Genomic DNA, 6,000 nt, shown 5'->3' with positions numbered 1-6,000 from the left:
CCAAATGTGCGAGCCGAGTGTGGAGGTCTCACACCTTGTGGGTTGGCACCTGTAAATCCTTGTGTGATATGCCTTATATTGTCATTGCAAAATGTGCCTGCCCCAAATGCACTCGTGCTCCCACTCGCCTCGAAAGTCTTACCATGAACATTTGTCTTTTGTCCTTGCTACTCAAATTCCCAGTATTAGAGCTTAGATGGCAATGAAATTTGCAGAATCGGGTGAGTCTGGTCCTCCTAGTAGTGAAGGTACTTCACATTCGCAGTTGTACTCGGGTGAATAAACCCTAGGTCATTGATGTTTCCCTCTACATCGACCATCTCCGTTAAATATGCTTCTATCTAGACCTCTGGTTCTTGGGGTGGCTCTGGTGTCCGTCCAATTGGTTGCTGATGTGGATCCTTCGCCCAAATTTGGGTAGCATCCATTGAATATGAAGAGTAATCGACGAGTTCCTCTTCCATACAAACGACGTTCCCACTATTGCCGTTCTAATGTCCCTATGCTTTGTTGTTTATTGCAAAACCCGACAAGCTCTGGCCCAATTGTTCAAAATCTATCATCCACTGTTCGATCTCCATTGCATGTTGACCCGGTTAATTCACGCTAAAACAATAAAAAACTCATAACCATCGCGGTCATGTGCCCCTGTTACTCCATTCCATGTCTGCCTACTCCATTGTCAGTTAGCCACTCACTCATATGCTTCCCCAAAGGCCGGGGGTTTCACCATTTTCACACCAGGGTTCCTCACTAGAGTTTCATGGCAAGTTGGGTTGTGTCGCAAGCATCTCTTGAACTATCATTAGCCGATATGCTCATTACTTACAGACAGAGAATGTTTACTAAAATCTAACTTTTCCTTTTTGTTTATCCATCTTTTTGAGGATGATAAGCTGTATTGAATGTTATGTTTTCCCCAATCCCTTCCAAACCATTAAACAAAATCCTCTTATTTTAATCATTAATGTAATTTAATTTCCACAACATCATAATTTTTTAAACAAAGTCTTTCGGTAGAAATCACATGAGAGAATTTTTTGGCCGACGCGTTTTGAACCAACAAGTGTGGTTCATCATTTCATTAAGTCTGGTCCTGATGATGAACCACACTTGTTGATTTGAAATGGGTCGGCCAAAAAATTCTCTCATGTGATTTCTACCGAAAAACTTTGTTTAATTCATTATGGATCACATAAACTTGAATACATAAATCATAATTTTTTATAAATAATGATTATTAACTTATATTTAATTTATTATTAATTTCTCTAAAGTATAAAATACGCTTAACTTTTATAACTTATATTTAATTCATTATTAATTTATCCGAAGTATAAAATATACTTAACTTTTATATTTTTACAAGTTACATAACAATTAAAGCAAACTCTAACAAATAATAATTTCAATTTATGAGGAATAGACGAGATGATTTGCATAGATTTAATACCTGCCTTAAACTACTTTGAAAAACTACGCTTCTAAAAGATATCTAAATTACGATTTGATAATAAACATCCGAAAGAATCTAAGTTACAATTTGATAATAAACATTCCATTGTGAATAGATTGATCTTCTTCCCACCGCTACTTCCAAACTCAACCTCTTAAAAAAATAAAATATAGGTATATGAGAGTCGATTCGGCTCCATTGACCACATCAAGGGGTCGTATAATCTTTAGTCACCAACACTTCACGCCCATCGGTCATCGATCTTTGGTCGATCAGCTCAACCACTAACCCTCCACGCCACGAAAAGTCTCTCGAATTTTGATTTAAAACTCTCTTTTAAATGTCAATTTGCATTCACGGCTTCTATAAATATAACCTACCCTTCATCTATTCCTCATATTTTCGCTTGTGTTCTCCTACCAGTGCGATAACCGGCGATATTTTCAGAGCTTTACAGGTAAGGCATCTCGAGGTTTTTTTTTTTCCTTGTTAGAATACCATCGGCGCTTACACTGGGAGATTAATCGTTGGTTATGAATAAATTTTGACAGGCTTTTAGGTTCATTTCCTGCAGTATTTCAACATAGCGTGGTTTTTATTAGGGTTGCAATATTCTTGCCACGGTTGAGCGTGTTGCTAGCTTATGTGTGCTGTTTTTTGTTTGCCCTCGGGTCTTTTGTTTGACAGTTCATGCTTCTCACAGATCTATATATTGCTTCTTTGTCGGGTATTAATGCCTGTTGCTTTCGTATGACTTTTGTAATCCCCCGATATTTTGATAATTTAGGTATTTTGTGGTTTTTGTAGTCGTAAATTTGTTTGCCATCTACAAGATCTGCTAGGGCTTTTGTAATTTTTTGTGTTTCATTTGTGATAAATGTTTAGGGTTTTGCAGACATTGTGATGTCTTGCTCTCTTTTGCGTTTTAAAATGGAGAAGTTTACCTCAATATTCTGTCTGAGGAATTAGCGCTTAAGGTTTATTTCTTGCGATATGTCAATTTTATGGCTTTTTGACAGCCCATAAGGGTTCTGTACTTTTTTAGGGGATTTATATTATGGAGTTTCCCTAAATATTCTGTGACGTTTGACGGCTGTTTCGAAATATTTTATCATGTGACTTTATATTTGCTACTCAGTTTGTTTCAGTACTAAAATTGACGTTTGAGGGTTGTTTCGAAATATTTTATCATGTGACTTTATATTTCCTACTCAGTTTGTTTGTTTCAGTACTAAAATGATTTGAATTGAATTGCAGGTCTTCCTTATTAACTTTATCCCGACTTCAAAATGCAAATCTTTGTTAAGACCCTAACCGGCAAGACTATCACTCTCGAGGTCGAGAGCTCTGATACCATTGACAATGTAAAGGCCAAGATCCAGGATAAGGAAGGCATCCCCCTGATCAGCAACGTCTGATTTTTGCTGGGAAGCAGCTCGAGGACGGTCGAACCCTTGCCGACTACAACATCCAGAAGGAATCCACCCTGCATCTTGTCCTCCGTCTAAGAGGTGGCATGCAGATCTTCGTCAAAACTCTCACTGGTAAGACAATCACTTTGGAGGTTGAGAGCTCAGACACCATCGACAATGTTAAGGCCAAGATCCAGGACAAGGAAGGCATTCCCCCTGACCAGCAGCGTCTGATCTTTGCTGGAAAGCAGCTCGAAGATGGCCGAACTCTTGCTGACTACAATATTCAGAAGGAATCCACCCTGCATCTCGTCCTCCGTCTGAGAGGTGGCATGCAGATCTTTGTCAAAACCCTCACAGGTAAGACCATTACTTTAGAAGTGGAGAGCTCGGACACAATTGACAATGTGAAAGCCAAGATACAGGACAAAGAAGGCATCCCTCCAGACCAGCAGCGTTTGATATTTGCTGGAAAACAGCTCGAAGATGGCCGAACCCTTGCTGACTACAATATTCAGAAAGAATCTACCCTGCATCTTGTTCTCCGTCTGAGAGGTGGCATGCAAATCTTTGTCAAAACCCTCACAGGTAAGACCATTACTTTGGAAGTGGAGAGCTCGGACACCATCGACAATGTGAAGGCTAAGATACAGGACAAGGAAGGCATACCTCCTGACCAGCAGCGTCTGATCTTTGCTGGAAAACAGCTCGAAGATGGCCGAACCCTTGCTGACTACAATATTCAGAAAGAATCTACCCTGCATCTTGTCCTCCGTCTGAGAGGTGGCATGCAGATCTTTGTCAAAACTCTCACAGGTAAGACCATTACTTTGGAAGTGGAGAGCTCGGATACCATCGACAATGTGAAGGCTAAGATACAGGATAAGGAAGGCATCCCCCCTGACCAGCAGCGTCTAATTTTTGCTGGAAAGCAGCTTGAAGATGGCCGAACCCTCGCTGACTACAATATCCAGAAAGAATCCACCTTGCATCTGGTCCTACGTCTGAGGGGTGGTATGCAGATCTTTGTTAAAACCCTCACCGGCAAAACGATTACCTTGGAAGTTGAGAGCTCTGACACTATTGATAATGTTAAGGCCAAAATCCAGGATAAGGAAGGCATCCCCCCAGACCAGCAGAGGCTTATCTTCGCTGGTAAGCAGCTGGAGGACGGTCGGACCTTGGCAGATTACAACATTCAGAAGGAGTCAACGCTGCACCTTGTGCTTCGTTTGAGAGGTGGTATGCAGATCTTCGTGAAAACTTTGACTGGGAAAACTATTACCTTGGAGGTAGAGAGCTCCGACACCATTGATAATGTGAAGGCGAAAATTCAGGATAAGGAGGGTATCCCGCCCGACCAGCAGAGGCTGATTTTTGCTGGTAAGCAGCTGGAAGATGGACGTACTCTGGCTGATTATAACATTCAGAAGGAGTCTACTCTGCACCTGGTGCTTCGTCTTCGTGGCGGTGATTTTTAATTGTTAAAGATATGTCGGTCTGTTGAGGTTACGTAGCAGTTGTGATTGAAAGGTTTTTCTGTCTTTGTTTGTTGGTGTTTATTATATTTAATGGACTCTGTTATTGTTTGTGTTAGCGTTATGTGTGTGTGGTTGGTGGAAGCCAACACTGGTTTTCTGGTACGATGTCAACTTTGGAAGTCGTTATACTCTATGAGTACAAAGCCTGTGAAAACATATTTCTGTTAAAGATTAAGATTTATATTATTGTAATTCGAGTATTTTAAATGCTGGTGCAGTTTTAAATTTCATTGTTATTGTTTTCGCTTGGAAGTGTGTCATTTAATTTCTGAAGTTGCGGTTGGGGTTTTGAAATTTTTATGTCAGGGTTCTAAGTTTTGGAATTTTGGTTTGTTATCAAACTGTTCAATGGGTAGGAATCAGAGTTCATGGATCGTATTTGCCGTGTTACCTGATTTTTAGAGTCATGTCAATTATATAAAAATTGTATTAATATTGTGCAGTTCAGAGATTTAATTTTCTAGATGCCACTCTATGTATATTTTACTTTTTACATTTAAACATTTAAATACTGTTGCACGAGGCCAACGAATATGAAACCCAGCTGTGTTAAACCAGTACTAGTACAGAATAATCTGTCCAAAATGAAATCCATTACTCCTTCAATTTCATAAGTGATTTATACTTGATTTCGGACCCTTGGCAAATCAAAGTTCCAATCAACCGGTTCTTCGACTAGATTGTCTAGTTGTGTTTGAACTACTGTAGATCCAGCATAATTTTTATTGCACAGTATGCACACCAGGCTCAAGGCTCAAGGCTTTAAATTCAGTTCTTGTATGGGAGAAAGATGGATCTAATTTTACAAGGGACTTTCGCTGGAAAAGATGTCAATCTGGCAAAATTGGCTTTATTTTGACAGACTTAAAGGTTTTATTAAAGTTAACATTTCTGCTTTTAGGTATATGAGTTTGACGATCCCTTTCGTTTATTTGTTGCCATGTACTTTAATTTTCAGGTCTTTTTTTCTAGTCTCTCAAAATTTTCTGTAATTTCAACTTGTTTCCCATTATTTTCTTTAGGATGACTCTCAGATTTATAACTAGTATGTTTGGGATCAATTTGATTAAATGGACAGTATACTTCACGGATTTTATTTGCTAACTAGTATGTTTGAAATCAAATTGATTAAATGGACATTGCTTCGGATTTTACTTATTAACTAGTATGTTTGAGATCAAATTGATTAAATGGACAGAGTACTTCACGGATTTTATTTAATGTTTCTTATTAGTGAAAAGATTTAAGCAGCTTGTTAAAATTGTGTTGCATTTTTTTATTTATTTATAAGCGTGTGAATATGAGAATTGTGTACATTATATAGCTAGCTTCTGAAGTTCAGATATTTAATTTTCCATATGCTATTGTAAAATTTAGTATGTTTGAGATCAAATTGATTAAATGTACAGTACTTCACGGATTTTATATATTGTTTATTATTAGTGAAAAGATTTAAGCAGCTTGTGGAAATTGTGTTGCAATGTTTTGTATAAGCGTATATGAGGATTGTGTACATTATATAGCTAGCTTCTGAAGTTCAGATATTTAATTTTCCATATGCTATTGTAAAATTTAGTATTGACTTCTTATC

The 6,000-nt window shown here is 38.2% G+C and overlaps 1 pseudogene across 1 annotated transcript in view; it reads left to right on the top strand.

Moving 5' to 3' along the window:
- Positions 1–1,721: 1,721 nt before the first annotated feature.
- Positions 1,722–6,000, top strand: part of LOC149178527 (polyubiquitin-like) — a 49,391-nt pseudogene continuing 45,112 nt past the window's right edge. Inside the window, exons 1-2 of the transcript XR_016258210.1 lie at positions 1,722–1,913; positions 2,714–4,338. The product of XR_016258210.1 is annotated as a polyubiquitin-like (transcript). The remainder of the gene's footprint in view (positions 1,914–2,713; positions 4,339–6,000) is intronic.

This window comes from Pinus tabuliformis, chromosome 4_1 (assembly GCF_031772625.1).
Source record: "Pinus tabuliformis cultivar Carrire ecotype Pingquan chromosome 4_1, CPIR1, whole genome shotgun sequence".
In the NCBI taxonomy this organism is placed as follows: Eukaryota; Viridiplantae; Streptophyta; class Pinopsida; order Pinales; family Pinaceae; genus Pinus; species Pinus tabuliformis.
Note: the sequence above shows the minus strand (reverse complement) of the source record. Positions and strands in the feature narration are given on the sequence as shown.